Genomic DNA, 23,299 nt, shown 5'->3' with positions numbered 1-23,299 from the left:
ATTTCCACTGGCCTTATATTCTTTCAATCCAAGATCAAACAGAACAGTAACCAGCAACATAATATGTAGTTAAAAATATATTGTCCCAAGTGAACCAACATACTACATCTCTAACCCAAATCTGAAGCCTTACATAAATTTTACATGTTTTATCGAAAAGATATTGAAGATATACATAAAATAAAATAAATTTAGTTATAGAAATGTCATCTAACATATATTAAATAATAAAATTCCTATATAAAATTTCTATATAAAACATACTATCAAATTTAGTAAACATGGAGATGGATTGGAAAGTTTCAAAAGAAAAATACAATTATTTCATTTATTTTAAACATTTTCATGATCTGCATTCTATTTTAAAGGTAGAAATAAATTCATTTAAAACAATTAGTTGTAACAGCTATATTTTACCTCTAAAAAGAAATTATCAAATTCAAAATCAATAACTTGCAATTGATGTTTTTCAATAAATAAAAAATAAAAGGGAAAATTTATATTAAAAACAAATTGGATTAACTGAGACCAATATTTATGGTAACTAATTAATTTTTTTAATTTAAAAGGTAAAAATATATTTTTCTTGCCGGTCAGTTAGGATTTTCCACAATAGAAGATTTTCTATTTAAGCAAATGAGTTACTCTACTCGGATAAACTTGCAACTTGCAGGTCATATTAAATTTAAAATTAATCATAAAAGTAAATATGGCAAACAGAAATCAACAAAATAGCAATGCTACAGAGATATTATTTTTAATATATGATCATAAAAAATTTAAATTTATCAATTTTAGGGCCAAATTTATTTGTTTCGATTTATGTTTCCTAATTAGTTATATGCTTCAGATTGAAGTATTATGATATTTAGAAAACTTCAACAATAGATCATCAATACCATCTTCCAATGAACTAACAATAGTTATAAAAAAAATTACGGGTTAATAATAAAAATATACTTAGATATTTATTACATCCTTATTGACCAACAATGGTTGTAAAAGAAATCAAGAGTCAACAATTAAAATACACTTTGGTGTTTATTCGGCATTTATTCACCATTAATGGTTGTAAAAGAACAATCATGAGTTTTCAATAAAAATATACTTTAATATTTATTCTATCCTTATTGTCCAACAATGGTTGTAAAAAAAATCATGTATCAATAATAAAAAGATATTTTGGTATTTATTCCACCATTATTTACCAATAATGATTATAAAATAAATCACGAGTCAACAATAAAAATATATTTTGATATTTATTTCATCCTTATTGATCAACAATGGTTGTAAAAAACACATATGTCAACAATTAAAAGACACTTTAATGTTTATTCCATCTTTATTGACCAACAATTGTTGTAAAAAAAACACGGGTCAACAATAAAAAGACATGTTGAGGTTTATTTCATCCTTATTGACCACCAATGGTTGTAAAATAAGGCACAGGTTGATAATAAAAAAATACTTTGGTGTTTATTCCATCTTTATTGACCAACAATGATTGTAAAATAAATCACGGATTAAAAAATAAAATGACACTTTAATGTTTCTTCCATCCTTATTGACCAACAATGATTATTAAAAAAATTACGGGTCAACAAAAAAAAATACTTTGATATTTATTTCGTCTTTATTGACCAACAATGTTTATAAAAGAAACTACAGATCAACAATAAAAAAAAACACTTTGGTGTTTATTCCATCGTTGGTGTTTATTCCATCTTTGTTGACCAACAATGGTTGCAACAAAAACCGCGGATCAACAATTAAAAGACATTTTGAATTTTATTTTATCATTATTGATCAACAAAGGTTGTAAATTAAACCACGGGTCGACAATAATAAAAAATATTTTGGTGTTTATTCCATTTTTATTTACTAATATTAATTGTAAAAAAAATCACGGGTCAACAATAAAATAACAATTTGATGTTAAGTCCATCTTTATTGACCAACAATGGTTATAAAAAAATCACGGGTCAAGAATTAAAGCTTAAAAGACACTTTTGTGTTTATTTCATCGTAATGACCACCAATGGTTGTAAACGAAATCACGAGTCAACAATAAAAAGATACGAGTGTTTATTCCATCCTTATTAACCAACAATAGTTGTATAAATACTATGTGTACACCTACATATACTAAATATACAATTACGTACCCAAACGTACATACCAACTCTAGACATATAATTTCCATACTACAAACTGAGGAAACTACATATACTAAACAAAATATGGTTTGAGGAGACTAAATATATTTAGTTGATACCAATAATACATGATATACAACTACATATTTACAGACAAAGAAAATATAGTAGATTCCCTATGAAATACACAGAATTGAGATTTGATGATTAATTAACCAAAGATACTGTGCGTAGCACGGGTACTGACCTAGTGGGATATTATTTCCTAGTTATTTATTCGCATTAAATGATGACAATAACGCATTATCTTCGGTGTAGATGCACTTCTATATGCTAAAACATATATTGAAGAATGCTTTTGCGAACTTTCATACCTAGATATGGACTATTTAAATGATTTAATTTAATTTATTATTTATGTGTAATCTCAGCTTAATTAATAAGAAACAAATATTATTATGTATGTCCATGCATATTTGATTGGGAAAATTGTCAGTGTTAATGAGCTAGCCTTTTAGTTTAGCATCTTTCTATTTTGCAGCACATGAAATATGTGTCCACCAAATCGTTTGGCTATTTGTAAAATTTCATGGATTGTTGTAGCAAATATTATTTAAATTAATACAAAAACTATAAGAATAAATATTTCAATGTTGGAAGCTACATAAGTGAGGATCCGATTCAATTATCCATGTCTCCTTTTTTATTCGGTAAGAAAATCATACCTGTAACAAAACACTATAATAGTAGTCTCAAACGCTCCAACTTCTAATTTTCAAATGCTTATGTTCGAAGGAAGAAGACAGAGCGGTAAAGTCATGAATCTACAAAACATAGAACAAAACGAATCTTCTAATTTTGTTTGACATGAGCATTATTCTCCATCTTCTTGATGACCAGTTTGTTTTTAGGCTGGTCAGCATCGATAAGAATAGTGTCATCCTCTGCAAAATCTCCTTTCAAAATGTTGAGGGTGATCTCCAGTTTGTTGTTAGGCTGTTTCAACCTCTTCTTCATTTGTCTCATCTGCACCACCTCTATGAGGTAACAATACAATTACAAAGGGACATGAGACAATATCCACTTATTGTCAATAGCAATGGGTACGGAGTATACTTGAACAAACTAATCTATGTGAAGAAATATGAGAAGAGACTTAAGTAGTATATGATGGACATGGGATAATCTACTCATTACCAATTGCTTTTGAGTTGGAGGTCTATGAAACTTAACAATCTATAGATTGAAAAATAAAGATTGTGAAAACTAAATAGGAAAAAACAAGAGTAAGATTCCTGTAACTCCACGATTTTGGATATTTTGCTTGAATTTAAAGGTTGGGAAACTATGTATTCATCAATTCTATTCATTGGGAAACTATGTATTCATCAATTCTATTCATGAACTTTGGCCTAAAAGTTTTTCTTGCTAACTCCACAACTTGTTGCTTCATCATTTCATAAACTACTTCTTTGATATCTTCATTGTTGCGAATAGTCTCAATAAGTATATGTAGAGATCTTATATTTAGGGCTGACCCAAACTATTTGACTGCCTAAGGCAAAGACATTTAGCCCACTAACGAAAATTGTTAGAAAAAAACTTAAAGAGTTATACTTATTGATGTTACAACCGTGACCTTTACTTTAAAAATGTTAGAACAACCACTAGATCACTGCAACATTTTTAAAAAGAGTTATACTTATTGATGCCTAAAGCCCTTGCTTCATGGCTTTAGCCATGGGCCGGTCCTTCCTATATTAGACGCAATTATTACAAAGCAGTTTGTGAAACTTACTGTCCTACCATGAGAATCAGTTATTCTTCCATCGTCTATTATTTGTAGCAAGATACTGAATCCATCATGGTGCGGTTTCTCGATCTCATCAAACTGAACCACTGAATAAGGTCTCCTGCGAACAACTTCAGTTGATTTCCCACCGTCTTCGTAACCAACATAGCCAAGTGATGCACCAACGAGCTGTGAGACTGACGTTTTTTCCATGTACTAACTCATATCTATCCTCACTATTGCGTTTTCATTGTTGAAAATGTATCCAGCTATTTCCTTGGCAAGCTCGATCTTACCAACACTTGTTGGTCCCATGAACATAAAACTAGCTACAGGGTGGTTAGGATCTGAAATACCAGCCTTTGAACAACGGATAGAATCGGCAACTGACTCTACATCCAAGTCTTAAGCAATAAGTCTCTCGTGGAGCAGTTGTTCCAACATGACTAACTTTTCTCTCTCTGATTGGTAAAGATTGGACAGTGGAATATAGGTCACTTGCTTACTATATCCGCTATGTTAAGCTTGGTTACTTATTCTCGGACTAGGGAATGTTCATGCTTTCTAGAATTTGTGAGGTTCTTTCTAGCTTCTTCTAACTGGCCTTGGAGGGATACAAGGGTTCCATACTTAAGTTGGAAATCTGGTCGAAGGTGGAAATCTAACACGATGGCGGTCGCTTCTTGTGGAATCAAATGAGGGGAAATGAAGACGAGCTGAGGTGCACCACAGAGTAATGATAAGACTCTGATACAATAAAAGTTCGAAACCTTGATGACTCGCTCAATAAGACATAAAAAGAAACACTAACTAAAGGAATCTACCTAATTTAGATGATAAACAATAACAAAACCCCTTTTATTTTTATTTTTGTTACAACTAATAGATAATTTATACAAAAAGTAAACATTAATAAAATAAAAATTATTATCAATATATATTCAATGTGTAAATCTGAAAAAGTGACGCAAATATTTGAAATATAGTTGATATTGTATTAATTCTTAAAAAAATTCATATATTTGTTTTATGACTAAATTTGTTTTCTACAAGGCTAAATTTGTTTGTTATAAATACTTCTTAAGCGCAAGTATTTGATATACTATTAATATACTTATTTTAATGTCTAGTTAAATGAAGACTTTCAATGTAAATCAAATTCAAATTTGGGTCTACTCATATTTTATTTTGGACACAAACATAATACACGTAAATATTAAATTTTTAGGAGATTATTTCTATAGATTAAAAAGTATATTTATAGTTTTCTCCTTTTTGTTAAAGAAATTAGGATTTATATATGTAAAATTCCTTACAAAACATTTATTATTTTTGCTGAAAAAAAAACAATCTACTCTATTATTTGATACGTACGTTAAGTGTGTTGGATTTGAGATTTTGCTGAAAAAACCATTTTATCATAGGTTAAACATGTTAATGTCATGAAAATAACCCGTTTAAAAACACGCGGACCCTTTTTACCCGGGTTTAAAACTTTTGGGTCATACGTTATAATCTTAACCATTCGATTAAATTGTTTGTGTCCGTTCGATTGCTCGACTTCACTTAAAAAACACGCGGATCCTTTTAATCCGGGTCTAAAACATTTGGGTCATACGTTATAATCTTGGCCATTCGATTGAATTGTTTGTGTTCGCTCGATTTCTCGCGTTCACTTAAAAAACACGTGGATCCTTTTGACCCGTGTTTTAAACTAATGGATCATACTTTATAATCTTGACCATTCAATTGAATTGTTTTTATCCGTTCGATTTCGTGGCTTCACTTAAAAAAACACGCGGATCATTTTACCCGGTTTTAAAATTTCAGGTACTCGCCTCTAATCTTGGCCATTGAATTGAATTGTTTGTATCCGTTCGATTCCGTTTTTCCCAAAAAAAAACACGCGGTTCTTTTAATCCTGTTTTTTAAAAATGTGATTCTCCGTTTAATCCTGGCCATTGAATCTATTTATTTAAAGCTGTCAGATTTTGTAGTTTCATGCATAAATTCATCCGACTATATTTCAGGAAACTAATCGTATTAATTTCATTCAATATATTGCATATCTTTGTTAACAATGAAGTATATATCACTTCTCCATAATTATGCATGAAACAATATTCCGTTTGGATCTTCTTTGGAAATTATCTTACATTTTCTCCATAATTATAGCACATATAATATGTCGTTTGGATCTTTTTTTTGGAATTATCTTACATTTTATCCATAATTATAGCACATCTAATATTTCGTTCCGATCCACTTTTGAAATTATATTACATTTTTCACAAGTATTCCCTATACACATATCCACTTTTACGGAAAATGGTGAATATTTCCCTATAATAATCGGATTTTTGATATGGAATAAACTTAAATTTCACGGATAATATCTTTTGCTCATATTTTTTTGACCTAACCACTTATTCTTATAAATATCGGACGCCTCATTTCAATCTACTCTCTCATCTTACACTCATACAGCTTCATTCTCTAATTTCATTTTTAAAAATGAGGCTCGCCAATCCTCTTCCATTTACTCCCTTGAAATCGCTCAAACCTTACAAGAAGGCTTGGCGTATTCAGGTTAAATTGCTTCATGTTTGGAGGCAATATTCTGTAAAGGCTGGTGAATCCATCGAAATGATTTTGGTTGATGAACCTGTACGTGTATTATAGTTTCAACTTTATAATTTGTCCAGCCTTATAGTAGGTTCAAACATAATTTTCCCTTATTAATTATTATTTATATTATTTTTGTCATATAGGGTGATAAGATGTATGCTGCTGTGAGAAGAGAGCAGATCAAGAAGTTTGAAAGCTGATTAACCGAGGGTGTTTGGAAGATCATTACGACCATCACTCTTAATCCTACAAGTGGCCAGTATCGTATTTCTGACTTGAAATACAAGATTGGTTTTGTTTTCAAAACCACGGTCTCCCCATGTGATACCGTTTTTGGTGCTTTGTTGCTCTCACTTGCTAAGTTTGACGTTATCCTCTCTGGATCCGGTAACTCAAAATCTTACACGGTTAGATTCAAGTTTTTATTTTATTTTCGAACATACATGCATTATTTTTTCATAGATTTATTCTCTTTGTCTATACAGATGTAATAGGTCAGGTTGTCGATCGGTCTGAAATTCAAGATCTTAACGCTAACAACATGCCCACCAAAAAAATTGATTTCCATTTGAGAGATCAGCAGTACAAACAATCTATATTCATATTCATTCTTATTTAGATGTTTCTTATTTTCATACTTTTTACTAATAAATTTTTTCTTTCCATTTTTAGTGACACTCGCTTGGCATGTACACTTTGGGGGAAGTATGCTGAGATTGTTGACCAAGCTTGCCAGGAGTCAACTGATGGTAAGGTTGTTTGCTTAATCCGATTTGTGAAGATCAATCTCTACAACGGTAATTATATTGTTATGTGTTACTACATGTCTATACTATTTTTAAAAACATGACTTTTTATTTATAAAACAGATAGTAGGAGTGTTTCCAATTCTTTTGATGTTTCACAAGTCTTCGTGGATCTCATGTTGGCTGGGTTGGGTCTTTTTAAGTAAAGGTAATTGTATTTATTTGCCACTAAATATATTTGCTTCTACATAATATTAAGCAAAGTATATTTTCTTGATATATAGCATACCAACGGATGGGTTAACTTTGGGAAGTTCGAGATCTTTTCACAAGAGGCTCCATGCACCAAGAACTGGGAATGACGATGGTGATTATCCAAGGCAAACAATCAAGGAAGTCCTCACATCTTCTCATGTACTATTCATTAATTTATTTTATCTACTAACCGTTTTATTACATTTTCATATTTTTAACTTAATTTGTTAATTCCTCTTTATATTCATTTGAAGGTGGGTAAGTGCAAAACAGTTTGCACTGTTTTGGCAATTGATACAGATTGGTCGTGGTACTATTTTTGTTGTCGTGCTCACAACAAGAAGGTTGTCAAAGAGGAAGTTATCAAACTTGAAGATGTCAAGCTACCTCAAAAGCCAAGATTTTGGTGTGAAATATGCAATGGTTTTAAAAAATCTGTTGTTGCCAAGTTAGTCTTTACGAAATCTTTATATTGAATGTATTATGAATTATAATTTGGTGTTTAGAAGCTAATAATCCTATTTGACTTTTAGGCTTTGGTTACATCTCCATATTATGGACCAAACCGGTGAAGCTAGATGCATGTTATTCGATAGTCATGCAAAGGAAATTCTTGGCACTACTGCCCATGAATTGCTTGATGGGTCATTTGATGAGGTATCCTTGCCTTTTTAAAAATAAACTCTTTCATTAAAATGACTATGTTCATGTTATGATAATCTATATTTTTTTGTAGATCGAAGACCCAACTGTTTTGCCTGATGTGATTAATGGTTTGAAAGGGAAGACTTTTCAGTTTCTATTGTGCATTCAAAGGAAAAACATATTTGGTGGATATGATTCATTCACTGTTGTCCGAGTCTACACCGGTAACATTGCTGATGAAATCGTTCAAGAAGACTCTGATGCATACGTTGATCCATCATCCTTAATTTCGATCGAACAGGTTTGTCAAATAACATTAAACAATTCCAATCATTTATATTTATATTTTAGGGTTGTCTTTTTAAAATGTTTATGTATTGTTATATAGGGTTCCCTTATGCTCACTAATGGTGTTGATCTTTCTAATTTGGATTTGTCGTCAACCTCTACTCCATCATCAAAACGAAAAGATTCAGATGATGTTGATGGAAATGATCAGGCTTCCAGAAGTAGGAAGAAGTGTTCTAAGATGAATATGTCTGAGGAAGGCATCGGCGATTGATGCTCAATTACTACTCCAGCTTGGATCGTTTTCTTCTTTCTTATGTCTTTGCTTAAAGTTATCGAAGTTGTTTTCTTTTTTTAAGTTCTAAACTATCTTTATTTTATTTTATTTTGTTTTTTGGGAATTAATAAAGTTATTTCATTCATATGTTGTTTTGTTAACAATTTTATTACTTAAGTTATACTCCCTCTGTTCCACTAAATTATATTTGTTATTAGTTATTATTTTGTTATTTAACTATAATATTAGTAATATTTCTCTCTTCTTTTTATTGTTTAACAATAAAAATAGTAATGTAGTTGGTGTAGAACATCTATCTTTTTGAAACAATATAAAACTCAAAACATCAAATTTTCAGAAAACAATATTGTTTATTATTACGAAACACATTATTTTATATTATATTGTTAATCATACTAAGAACTATAAACAATTTTGCTAATTTTGTATTAAATTTTCAACAAAATCAGAATTAGCAAAGATTTTGTACACTAAATAATCAGTCTAACTAAACAAACCTATTCCTATTTTTTTTATAGATTCTCATTTTAATAATTTCAATTTTTTGTAACATGCTAAGAAATAAATGTCATAATTATTGTTCTAACCTATAAAAAATCCTATTGGTTGTAGACTATTCGTTTTCTTTTTACACATCAATTATTTCAACGAGGAGATAAATGATCAATCATCCCTTAATTTGTGTTCCAATTTGTACAATAATATTGTAGAAAAACTAAATTAGAATATACATTCCGTATGTTGTGCCATAATAGATTTAGATTATAGATTTTTTGGTTAACAATATATTTTCATATATATTGTTTTCTAATTTTTAGCATGCCTATGTTTATCATATTATTTTGTTTCTGATACATTTAGCTTTATACTGAAAACAAATCAATATTCTTTGTTATTTTTTCGTCGATTACAATGAAGAAAAGAAAGAATAATGATGAAAATGATGTACATCAACAACAAAAAAAATCAGAAAACCAAAAAAAGAACAAGACGTTTGTTCGATGAAACCAGCTTTCCTTCGCATAATCAAACACTTGGGTCGAAAAATTTAGTTCCCGTCATTTCTGTTTTTGGTAGAGTGCTTAGTGACATTACCATTGTCGATCTTACCAAAACAAGTCAAACTGCTCATACTCCCGTGTCCTTACCGCTATACCCGGCAAATAATAATGGGAGTTCCTCACCCATTACGCCTATTAATTCGTTGCACTCAACTCTTACAGATAATATTCTCATATATCATCATCATTACTTCTTTCGACTTTATATTGAATCATATATGTTTGCACTTCAAAGGAGACAAAGTAATTTATAACACACCAAACACAAGAGAAAATATAGTCAATCGATCTAATAGCTCAGAAGTTTTTAATCCAACTTTTACAAGAGCTGCCGCAAAAACTAGAAAATTAGGTTAGTCAGTTATATACTATTCGATATACAACATTATCATATAAATTTAATTATAAAAATAGTATTTTATTTATATGTTATTTTTGATATTTATATTTTTTTACTGCAGGAAATTTATCCAATACAAAAAGTATACCATCATCAGTTCGTAAGAAGACCAATGTACAAACAACCAACAATTATGATATTGTTAACAAAACGCCTACTAAAAGATTGTCTGCTGTTAAAAGAATGGCCAGAAAAAGATCAAACCCATCAGGTTATAATTTTTGAATACTATATACAATACATATTAGTTAATATTATTATTTTTCTTTATTTGGTTGTTGTTTTCTCAGTAGGATCACCAAACTTCTTAACTCGTAATCAAACTACCCCAAACGTAAACACAATGTTTGGGGTAGATTACTTTGGAAATGTCTTATCGGATATAACAAATATATCGGGAGAATTCATCGTCTCTACCATTAGATTAATGTCCAATAAGAAGAAAAAAGTATCAAATGAGCAAGGTTCGATTTATATTTGAAAAGAGCTATTTATGTTATGTTTTAGTATGTTTGTCTAATGTCCAATAGTCAAACAGAAATTATATTGTTTAATATTTTTGTTTGTTGATTGTTAAGAGTCCCCCATTCAACAAAATTACAATCAAAGGAGAATTCTGCAAGTATTATACGTGACAACACGCTCAATGACGAAGAAATTGATCATTCTGAAGCAATATATTCTGATAGTGGTATAATGTTAATCATACTTTTAGAATTGCCTCCTTTATATAAAGAGTATAAAATTGTATTATTTGTGCTACTTTCATGTTTTCTTCTGTCTACAGATAGGTCAGAGGAATTTGATGATCATATATTTGAGTGTAGTAGTCAAGAAGAGTATGAGTCAGACAAAGATTCACCGAGCGATTGTCGGACGAAATAATATGATTGACATGAAAGATTTGTTAAGAAGGAATTTAAACAAGAAGTTTGCTGCAGCAGCTTCGAACAAAGAGGATGGCAGTTCATCCACTAGCGGTAATAATTTTAAAACATATATTATATATATTTGAAACAAGGAAAAACAACATGTATTGATGTTTGTTCGATTCAGGTTATCATGACGAAGGTGATGCGAATCACACATGTGTGCATGTGGTGCAATTTTCTGGTACGGTGAAAGACTAAATAGAAGAAGAAAGAGTGCTAATCCGGTTTATACAGGATGTTGTATGCAAGGACAGATTGTTCTACCTATGCTAAAAGAATCACCTGAATATATGTGGTGGTTGCTTAGAAGCGACCATGCAGATGCTAAATATTTTAGAGCAAATATCAGACCATACAACATGTTGTTTTCATTCACATCTATTGGTCGAAAGGTGGATCGATCAGTTAAAAAGGGACGTGGTCCATCTATGTTTGCTCTACAAGGAGAAAACTATCACTTGATAGGCGCGTTGAAACCAAAACCTGGCGTTTATACAAAATTCCAACAGCTTTATATCATGGACACTGATAATGAAGTTGACAATCGAATTAAAGTTATGAGGTAAGTCATAGTTTTATAAAGAGCTTTATGAAAAAATTTATATTTTAAAGGCAGCTAATACATTGTATTTATTATATGTCTTTTGTAATTATACAAAATTGCATCAAAGGTAATAATGGTGGGATGGAAGGTGGGAAACAAACGTTCAAGAAAGAAACAGTTTCAGCTTTGCTAAAGATGTTGGATAAGATAAACCCTCATGTTGCAAATTTTAGGATTGCCCGTGATAGATTCAACATAGAGAAAGAAGAGGCAAATTTTCATATGAGGATTATATCTAGACGTCAGACAGATGGGATAGTGTATAACCTTCCATCTGTAGCTGAAGTTGCTGCATTGATACCCTGAGATTTCGACGACAAACTAGATAACAGAGATATAGTTCTACAAATGAAGTCTGGAAAGTTAAGGAGAATACATGAATGTCACGTTTCATATCTAGCTCTTCATTATCCATTGTTATTTCCAAAAGGAGAGGATGGGTATAGGCTTGGAATAAAAAAAACTCCTACCAAAACTTCAAAAGGAAAGAAGAAGCAGGAAGATGTTAGTATGAGGCAGTGGTTTGACTACCGTTTACAAGAGAAGAAAAATGAGAAGCACATCCTCCTTCGCTCAAAACGTTTACTTCAACAATTCATGGTGGACGCTTTTACAATGATAGAGTCTAATCGGCTAAGGTATATTAAAAAAAATCAGACGAAGTTGCGCAGTACCAACAAGCAGGCAGTTCAAGATGCTTCTGATGCTGGAGATAATGATCTTTCTAATAAAGGAAAAAGTTGTATTATTCCTCCATTTTTCACTCGTGGTCCAGCTTATATGCAGCAAAACTATTCAGATGCAATGGGTACCTGTACACATTTCGGCTTTCCCGACCTGTTTATAATCTTCACATGTAATCCTAAGTGGCCAGAGATCACAAGATTTGTTAAAGAGAGAAAGTTGAATGCTGAGGACAGGCCGGATATCATTTGGAGGATTTATAAAATGAAACTCGACAACTTGATGGATGATCTAACAAAGAATCATATCTTTGGCAAAACCAAATCAGGTACTACATGATTTCATATTTTTATACATATATTTCATGAATTTTAATTTACAAGTGTCATTAACTCATAATTGATATGTTGAAACAACTATGTATACAGTAGAATTTCAAAAAAGAGGTCTTCCACATGCTCACATAATTCTTTGGGTGGATCCTAGATACAAGTTTCCTACAGCTGATCATGTTGACAAGATTATTTTTGCCGAAATTCAAGATAAAGAAAAAGATCAAAAGCTATATCAAGCTGTCTCAGAATGTATGATTCATGGACCATGCGGATTGGTTAATCCTAATTCACCATGCATGGAAAATGGTAAATGTTCCAAGTATTATCCAAAGAACCATGTTGAGAACTCTTCTCTTGACAATGAAGGTTATCCAATATATAGGCACAGAGATACTGGTCGTTTCATCGAGAAGAATAAGTATCAATGTGACAACCGGTATGTTGTTCCATATAACGATGTCCTATTACGGAAATACAGGGCTCACATCAATGTAGAGTGGTGTAACCAATCCGTCTCTGTTAAATACTTATTCAAGTATGTTAACAAGGGACTTGATCGTGTAATCCTCTCTGTAGAGCCTCATCGAAAAGAAGTTGTCTCCGAGCAAAACAATGTAGGAGAAACAAATAATGATCCACAAGAACGAAATCAAGTTTATGATTATTTTGATTGCAGGTACTTTTCATTATTTTATTTTATTTTATCTTACACATTCTTAAGAGACTATTTGAAATATAAAACTTAATGAAAAATAACTCAAATGTCGTTTTACAGATACGTATCTGCATGTGAAGCGATGTGGAGGATTAGAGGGTATCCTATAGATTATCGACAAACATCAGTAACTAAACTTACGTTCCATGAAAAAGGCAAGCAACCTTTTTATGTCAAGGAAGGTGAGACTGCTGAATCTGTTTTGTATAGAGTGAACAATGATGAGACTCAGTTTACTGCATGGTTCGAGCTTAATAAGCGTGATCCGGAAGCGGCAAAACTTTTATATGAACAAATACCTAATTTCTATACGTGGAACGGTAAAGATAAGGATTTTCGCAGAAGAAAAATGCCAGGTTTTGCTGCTGGTAGAATAAATCATGTATCTCCAAAGATAGATGATGCATATCACCTTCGCATCCTTATTAACAACATAAGAGGTCCAAAAGGTTTTGATGATATCAAAACCGTCGAGGGTGTTGTTCATAAAACATACAGAGATGCATGCTATGCTCTAGGTTTGCTTGATGATGATAAGAAATATATCCACGGTATTGAGGAGGCTAATTTTTGGTGTTCTCCTAAGTATGTTCGCAAGTTGTTTGTTATTATGCTTATTTCCGAAAGCTTGAGTTCCCCAGCCGTTGTATGGGAACACACTTGGAAGATACTGTCTGAAGATTTTCAGAGGAAAGTAAGAGATAAGTTAAAACGTCCAGGTTAGTTAAATTATTTTTTAAATTGTAATATCCAATTTTTTAAATGTTTTTTTTACATATTTTATTACATTCAACCTAATATTAATGTATATGCATAATACATATTGCCTGAAGAAGACAGGATTCAGTTATGTTTACAAGAGCTGCAAAAAATATTGAAACGACATGGAACAGATCTTTGGAGGTATAAGATGTTGCCGCAGCTTGAACCTGGCGATGAACCTGCCTTTAATCAGTTGATCCTCGATGAGCGCAACTACAATCGTGAATCATTGAAAAAAAAAACATGATAATTGGTTAAAGATGCTAACTCCGGAACAGAAGAAGGTATATGATGAAATTATGGATGTTGTCCTTAACGACAAAGGAGGTGTTTTTTTCTTATATGACTTTGGATGAACATGGAAAACCTTTTTGTGGAAGGTTCTATCCGCAACGATAAGATGTAAAGGAGATATTTGTTTAAATGTTGTGTCAAGCGGCATTGCATCTTTGTTATTAGAAGATGGTCGAACTGCACATTCTAGGTTTGGTATTCCTCTAACTCCTCATGAGACCTCAACATGCAACATGGAGCGTGGTAGTGACCTTGCTGAATTAGTAACAGCAGCTAAGTTGATTATTTGGGATGAAGCTCCTATGATGAGTAAGTACTGTTTTGAGTCATAAGATAAGAGTTTAAAAGATATTCTATCGACTCCAGAAGATATGCCGTTTGGTGGAAAAGTAATTCTTTTCGGAGGTGATTTTAGGCAAATTCTTCTTGTCATCCCTTCAGCCGGTAGGGAACTGATTGTCAAATCGTCACTCAATTCGTCTTATCTTTGGCAGCATTGCAAAGTTTTGAAGTTGACCAAGAACATGAGGCTTCTCCAAGATATAGACATAAATGAGGCACGTGAGATTGAGGAGTTTTCTAAATGGATCCTTGCAGTCGGCGAGGGGAAACTAAATGAGCCTAACGACAGAGTAACTCAGATACAAATACCAGAGGATATTCTTATACATGAAGGAGACAACCCTATAGAATCGATCATTAAAGCAGTCTATTGTACAACCTTTGCTCAAGAGAGAAATCCAAAAAATTTCCAACACAGAGCTATTTTGTGTCCCACCAATGACAATGTTAACTCAATTAACGATCATATGCTTTCCAAGCTAGCAGGTTAGTGAATTAACTTTGGATATTACTCAAAATTATACATATAACTTTATCCGCTGTTACTTATAATAGAGTAGATGAAAATTAACTACTACTCTTTGCAGGTGAAGAAAGGATTTATCGAAATTCTGATTCTATTGATCCTTCTGACACACGTGCAGATAAAAACCCCGTATATACCCCTGATTTTCTCAATAAAATCAAGATTTCTGGATTACCTAACCATTTACTTCGGTTAAAAGTTGATTGCCCAATTATGTTGTTGCGTAATCTTGATCCGCATGGAGGTTTGATGAATGGTACAAGACTTCAGATTGTAAGACTTTGAGAGAAACTGGTGCAAGGACGTATATTAACAGGTACTAGAGTTGGTAAACTGGTCATTATTCCCAGGATGCCCCTAACTTCTTCGGATCGTAGATTGCCAATTAAAATGAAAAGGAGGCAGTTTCCTTTATCTGCTGCATTTGCGATGACGATCAATAACAGCCAAGGTCAGTCATTAGGCAATGTTGGTATATATTTATCGAAGCCTGTTTTCTCACATGGACAGTTGTATGTCCCTATGTCTAGTGTGAAATCAAAGGCATGGCTGAATGTTTTTATTACAGACAGTAAAGGAAAACAAAAGAATGAAACAACAAATGTTGTTTTCAAAGAAATATTCCAAAACCTTTAGTAGATTATTTCTTCAGGTATGATTTATTTATTTTGATTATTATAAAATAAATATCATTGTACAAAATTATATAACATGCTAACTTAGTCGTTTTTATATTTGCAGGTTGGAATAATTATTAAAAGCATTTCATTTTCCCATTTTCTTAATGCAAGTTTATTTTTAATACATTATGAGTTTGAAGTATGAAGAAAGACATTTTTCAATTATTATTTGTCAAATTTTATAATTCACATACATGTTAATGACATACACGAAAATATACAAATCTACTATGTGTACACCTACATATACAAAATATACAATTATGTTCCCAAACGTACATACCAACTATAGACATATATTTTCCATACTACAAACCGAGGAAACTACATAAACTAAACAAAATATGGTTTGACCAGACTAAATATATTTAGTTGGTATCAATAGTACATGATAAACAACTACATGTTTAAAGATAATGAAAATATAGTAGAGTTTCTTTAGAACACACATAACTGAGATTGGATGATTGATTAAACCAAAGATACTAACCTAGTTATTATTTTAAAAGGAAATGAAGCGTGTATGTTGTGACTTTTGGCAGTTAGAAGAAAAGAAAGACAAAATTTAACGCTTCTCAAAATAGGAACATTTAATTGAATTTTATCTGTTTAAAGAAGACAAAATGTAACGCTTTTTTTCTTTCAAACGACCAGTGCATGTTATATTAGCTGACATAAACAAAGTCAGAAGTGCTGTCGAAAAAAAAAACAGTCTGAAGACAAAATTGGAACCTTATAAAATATATATATAACTACAAATTTTCTGTAAAAACGGCTAATGCATTTCTTTGTCCAGGTCCAGCACTTTTCTATAGTACAAGTTAAAACTTTGAAACTGATTATGAGTTCACATGACACATGTGAATTACTAAAACAAATATACAAAAACGTCATATTAAAAGTTTCTTTATTGATGTTTTATTGTTTTTTTTCCTAGTGAGCTTTTATTAGTTAGAAGTAAAAACAAACTTTACATTTTGATAAAAATATATTTCATTCTCACTCTAAACAATAGTTTATTGTTCGAAAGTTGACAAAATAGTTTATAATTTCAACAAACAAAATTAAAATATTCTAAATGGAACCCAAAACTATAGACCGTAAATACTTAACTCTAACCTGAAAACCTAATCCATAATTACTTAACTCTAACCTAAAATCTTAAACAAATCCCAAAAAAACAAAATTTATTTAAACCCAAATATCCGATATAACAAAATGGGTTATTTCTTCAATATCAAAAGAATCAGCATTTTCTATTATTTATACATTTTTAGTTTTTTATTTTTCGTTCTTTATTAAAATACATCGTATAAGATACTAAATAACGCCCGCCTAAATAGGCAGGTGTCATAAATAAATATAATGTTGTATCAATAACATTTGAATTCTAAATATTAATATATATTTTTCTTAATATTTGATTTAGTAATTTAATTTGTTTCAAAAACAATTTCAATCTTATATATTCTATTTTGCTATACACTTTAACTATTTATTTCATAATAATAAACTATATTTTAATTCTACTCACTCCATCTTATCGATGATATTTGAATTTTAAATAGTATCTCGCACATTTTTCTATAATTATTTTAGTACTTTATTTTTTAAAAATCAAACCTTACACATTCCATTTGCAATTCAACTACAATTTAACTATCTATTTAATCATAATAAACATGATTTTGATTTTACAAACTTCATCTTAATGAATAAATGCTAAAACATTATGTTAAAGTAATATGTATATCATATAATATCTTTTTTTGTCTGAGCTAATATTAAAATAGTAAAAAATAACAAAATCAAAAATCAACAAACTAACAAAAAAAACTTTACCAATAGAAGGAAGTTGAAGCAATTGTGGTTTTTTTTTTTTTTTTTTGGTGAGAAGATATGAGACTATCTATTTGTTTATATAGATGTGTGTATTTTGAATCCTTTTTCTTTCAAGATTAATAATTGCTTGTAAAATTTCCATAACTATTGTAGTTTATATAATAAGATTGTATAATTTCTTAATTCCGTTTTAATTTTTAATGAAAAAGTAATCTTTTTTAGAATTAGTACCTTCAAATTAGAATTAGTAATTGATTTTTCTATTTCTATTAGTATTTAATAAGATACATATAGTTTTATTATAATTATCGTATTTCCATTTTAATTTTTTTTTAGTTTCCTTACACTTATTTTTAAATTTATAATTTCTAGCAGTTATCTTTCTTTCTTTTTTTTATCTTAGATTTATCTTTATATAGTCTTAATTTTAATAAAAGCAAAGTTTTGCTTAACACGTGTTAAAATCTAAGATTGATAAAATTGACACATGGCGCAATCCTAACTCTGAAAACTATATTTTATATGATAAGATAGATAACAACTAAAAACAAGTTTTCTTTTTCTCCGTCAAATCTTCTATTAAAGAGTTCTCTCATCGGTCGATTAAGGGTCGCAATGGTCAAAAAGAAAATTGAGATGGCGTATTGGTCGAGAGCAAAAACTATTGTAAAAATTTGAGTTTGAGACGACTACCCTTGAAAAGAAATATCACACTACTATCGCTAAGGAGATAGTTTCCGATATCTTGTTTGACGGGTGACATAGCCAAGGTTAACATAAATGGTGCGATGATTACTATCTTATATCTTCGTATATACGGGATAACAACGATGTCATAATTAAAGGTTAGTCTTATTTGTTGATTTCTTATTTTACTTTTACTGGGTTGTTTTCAATCGGTGTATGCACAATTATAGGCTTTTTAATTAGAAAAATGGATTAAGCTAGCAAATTGTAAATTAAGTTAAATATTTTATATATTTCATATTCACTACTTTGAAAAACAATTGCTCCAAAATAATCACTAGAAAATTGATGCAACTTCTCAATCAATCGAATTAATTTATATTTTATTGTCTTTTAAAAAAAGTGTAATGTACTTTTGGCACAATGGTTTGTTAGTCTTCTTTTCTTCTAATTGCCAATATTTTTAATTATTGTATAGAAGCTTTATATATATTAACGGTGGACACAGATTGGATATTCAAGATTTATATGTAATTTCTAATCTATTCCATACAGATAATGAGTTTTTTAATATATATCCATTCTGTCATTACTGGATGTTTGATGTCTGGATATCCGTTGAATTTGGAAATTCATTAAGATTTTAGATCTACTCAAAATGAAAATATTTAGAATATATAGAAAAATCAAAATTTACACAATATTATTACAATATTTCATAAAATATATTTTACTAAAGCTTGATTCTTGTCAAGTTCAAATTAGACTATGTTTTACCCTCAAATTAGACTAGGTTTTACCCAGGTTGAAAAAGCACATAACGGCTGGTGAAGCGTTATTTTCTTCAAGTTAGACTAGGTTTATGAAACTCTTTCCTTTCAAAATTATTAATCTCACATGTTGACCTTTGATTTGATGTTGGTTTTAAAACTAGGAAGTCCATCAATCACTACACTTCAAGAAGAAACTTATTGTAGATAACCTTATTTGTTAAGATTATTAGTTCGGTGAAGTAACCGATCTTGTCCCCATGATTAGAACCTTGGCAAGAAAATCTTCTTACAATTTTTTTTACCAGTATCAGCATCAATGTTCAAGAATTTTATGATATTTTTCCTACGTAGGATATGTTGTAGAAACTTAAGAAAAACAACAGCAATAGTGTTTTAAAAAAAATTCCCTTATGTTGTTTTGGTAGAGTGTCCTAACGAGTAAAACAATTTTTGGCGTCTTGATACAAACAACAACCTTAAAAAAGATCATTATTTGTTCCTTGGATCAGTTCCTCTTTCAAATATAACAAGTGATAGAACTTTTAAGAGAATGTCCCTACAATCATCTCATACTTCTTTAACATTGTAATCGAATACCATATTGGGGAACTGTTTTGTCTCCAAGAAAATAAAAATCTAGCTTATGATATACAACTTTAAACCTCTAATTGCTAAGGTCGGGTATTCGCCTTGCCTGTGTAGAAGTCAAGCAACAAAACGACATTGGCACATTTAAATTTATGACATATTCATCAAACTTTTTTTTCCAAAAGTTAAACATCCATTTTCGAAGCACAAATATATGTTTACTGTTGAGGTTTTTTCCAAGGTAACCATAGATGAAGTTGATCATCAAGAACGTCTTTTCATATAGAAGAGCTTGAGCTAATACATCCATTCATGTTTACAACTGCCAAGTTGTTACATAGAAAGTTTGTGATGAGGCTTCATATAAATTTTATGCAAATGATAAGGCAAAACATTAGTTATTCATCGATAGAGATTCTAAATTGAGAGTTTTATAAAGTTGAGAGTTTCTTAAAAATGTGTTTTCAACATTTTTTCATCCTTTGCACAAATGTTATATGAAAACTCATTATATTAAGATACTCAATTTTGTTTGTAACAGTTTAGGTGTACCCTAAATGCATGGTTGCATTTGAATTCAAACTCTTATATTTGAAAGAAAGTCTTTGATTGTCAACTTTATTTTAAATTACCTTACAAATCACTTGAATAGTAACCTCTATTTTTCGCTTCCACAATAGATGTTTAGCTAATGGAAAAAAGTGTTTGATGGAATAAAGGTCAATGGCGTTATATTACTCGACTTCTACTTAAGAAAAACGAATACATGATCTTAGCATTTAAAGGTTTTGAACCAATATAGATCACAAACAAGATAATTATTTTTTTGGGCTCAAAGCAATTTTCCAACTTGGTATCTTTTAACAAAAAATTTTAGATGGTTGGAGAAATATTATCTTAAATGTCCTTTCACTTGTCATCTTTGATAAATGAACTAATCCAGAAAATGAGATAAATGAGCATTCTTAATTTTTGTGTTTTTATCAAAGACGTCACACAAAGTTATATTCACAAGGATACTAATCAAAACTTTATAAGAGAAATATTCAACATAATGAATGCCAATTTAGGAAGCATAACAACCTTGGGAACAAAACAAAAAGGTCTTAAATTTTGATTATGAAATGTTGAACCTTCAACGAATTTTACGATTTATTTTTTGATAAATTGGATGAAATTTTTCTGAAACAGTTATATATTAATTATTATAAAAAAGATAGATGTTGCCAACAATTGAAATTTACCTCAGTTAAGGACTCAATTGAATCAACATTGAATATATAGCTTTTTTGTTGCTTTTAGCTAGCAAAGTTTGTGTTGTTTTCTCTTAGAACACATCCTAAAGAATTCTCAAGTAAAACTTTAATATTTGGATGATCATAAGAGAAAAGAAATTCACCTGGTGAAAACACGATGATCGTAATTACAACATTATAGAACGTGCAAAGTTCACTAGCTTTCTTGAAAAGACCAGATTTTCTATTTGAAAATGTAATTGAAGGTTTGATTGATTTTTCATTTTCTATGTCTCTATCTTTTTACGGCCAAAACTTTTTCTCAGCATTTTCTAGATGTTTTGGACAAAGAAAAAGTGAATTGATTGTATTAGAGTATTAGAGATAACTTGCCATAGTTTTTTTTATAGACTAAAATTTCCAAGTAAATATATATTTTGAGTTTTAGAAAGTAAATATCGATTACTATTTTGAATTATTAGAAATACAATTATAAATTATCCTTCTCGGAATATATGATGGTTTACACATTTTATCAATAAAAGGTATATAATTATATTTTAGCTGTTACATAATAATTTATTTATTACATAATCACTTATAGGTATTTAGTGAATGATGGCGGGTTGTAAATAATATAATAAATAAATGATTCTGTAACAGCTAAAATATAATTATATATATTTTATTGACAAAATGTGTAAACAATTATATACTCCTAGAATGGTAATTTATAATTGTATTTCTAGTAAACTAAAATATGAAAAGATTTTAACTTTCTAAAACTCAAAATATTTACTTGTAAAATTCTAGTCTATAAATACAAATTCTTGTTATCTCTAATACTCTAATATAATCAATTAGTCTTTTTGTTAAAAAATCTAGAAAAATAGTGAGAAAGAATCTGGGCCGTAAAAATATAGAGAGAGAAAATGAAAAAAAATAATCAAACACTTATGTTACATTTTTAAAGAGATAATCTGGTCTTTTCAAGAAAGCTAATGAACTTTGCACGTTATATGATGTCAAAATTGTGATCATCGTGTATTCACCAAGTGAATCTTTTTCTCTTTTCGTCATCCAAATATTAACGTTTTGCTTGACCACTCTTAATGGAGTGTTCTATGAGACAACAACACAAACATTGTTGAAAGCAACAAAAAGCTATATATTCAAATGTTGAATGAGTCTTTAACTGAGGTAAATTTTAATTGTTGACACCAAGAAGGGACTCTCACTTAAGATTCCCACTGGAAACAGGATAAGTGGTTCTCACTTATTGTTATTATCCTAGTATCCTAGTAGTTCTCACTTATTATCTAATCTTTTTTTTCTCTTATTTTTAAATTTTGATAACAATTAATCTATATTTGTTTCAGAATTTATTTTTGATTTGAAATGGTAAATCTTCTTTTCGGGATGCACACTCAATTTCTCTTTGATTTTAACATTCTACAAAAAGATTTTTAATAAGTTATACACTAGGAAAAAATTGTCTCCTTGTATATTTGTGTTAAAGATATATTCATAAGTTCTTTTTACATATTCATATTCGTGATTTTAGTTGTTTATGTGCAAGTATCTATTGGTTGTTTGGGTGTAAGTTCCTTGAAGGAGAGTTAATTAGACGGAAGCCTAAGGACCACTTTTGTAAAACCGTAACTTGGTTCTTATTTAGTATTGTTTTCGTTGGTTTCAATCTTGTTTATGAATGTATGAATATTTGAAATAATAATAGTTTCACTATTTTTTTTTTTATCATAACAAGCAAAAGTCATGGTGGTGGAGGTGAATTGACCAATGGCTCATGTATCACTTAAAGCACAATGCCTTTTACCCACTTACAATGTCTAACTATTTAAGCTAGTCATTAGTTTCTTTTTCTTATTATTTTATTTTATATAATGGAACTATATAAGAATTTTAACAAGGCCTTGTTCTTTTGGAGATCGCGAGCTACCAGTATGAGAAATTTTAGATGTTTTCTTCAGTTAGATAAATTGTTTAGCTAGCACAATGTTAACTAAC

The 23,299-nt window shown here is 30.2% G+C and overlaps 1 long non-coding RNA gene and 5 pseudogenes across 6 annotated transcripts; 4 read left to right on the top strand and 2 right to left on the bottom strand.

Annotated features, from left to right (window-relative positions):
• Positions 1–3,035: 3,035 nt before the first annotated feature.
• On the bottom strand, positions 3,036–4,602 carry AT3G31906 (annotated as a pseudogene). Its single transcript has one exon.
• A 1,871-nt stretch (positions 4,603–6,473) lies between these two features.
• Positions 6,474–8,770, top strand: AT3G31905 (annotated as a pseudogene; the record flags this gene model as incomplete). The annotated part of the gene is made up of 1 exon: positions 6,474–8,770.
• Positions 8,771–9,731: 961 nt separating this feature from the next.
• Positions 9,732–16,168, top strand: AT3G31904 (annotated as a pseudogene; the record flags this gene model as incomplete). Its single annotated transcript has 1 exon — positions 9,732–16,168.
• Positions 16,169–20,050: 3,882 nt separating this feature from the next.
• AT3G06205 lies at positions 20,051–20,497 on the top strand. Its single transcript, NR_141232.1, is given in 2 exon segments — positions 20,051–20,277; positions 20,290–20,497. It is a non-coding gene; the product is annotated as an other RNA (long non-coding RNA).
• An 810-nt stretch (positions 20,498–21,307) lies between these two features.
• AT3G31903 lies at positions 21,308–21,638 on the bottom strand (annotated as a pseudogene). Its single transcript has one exon.
• Positions 21,639–22,168: 530 nt separating this feature from the next.
• AT3G31902 lies at positions 22,169–22,513 on the top strand (annotated as a pseudogene). The gene has a single exon.
• The last annotated feature ends 786 nt before the right edge of the window (positions 22,514–23,299 follow it).

The sequence above is a fragment of the Arabidopsis thaliana genome, chromosome 3, assembly GCF_000001735.4.
Source record: "Arabidopsis thaliana chromosome 3, partial sequence".
Classification (NCBI taxonomy): Eukaryota; Viridiplantae; Streptophyta; class Magnoliopsida; order Brassicales; family Brassicaceae; genus Arabidopsis; species Arabidopsis thaliana.
The sequence above is the reverse complement of the archived record's forward strand: the minus strand, read 5'-3'. Positions and strand labels throughout refer to the sequence as shown.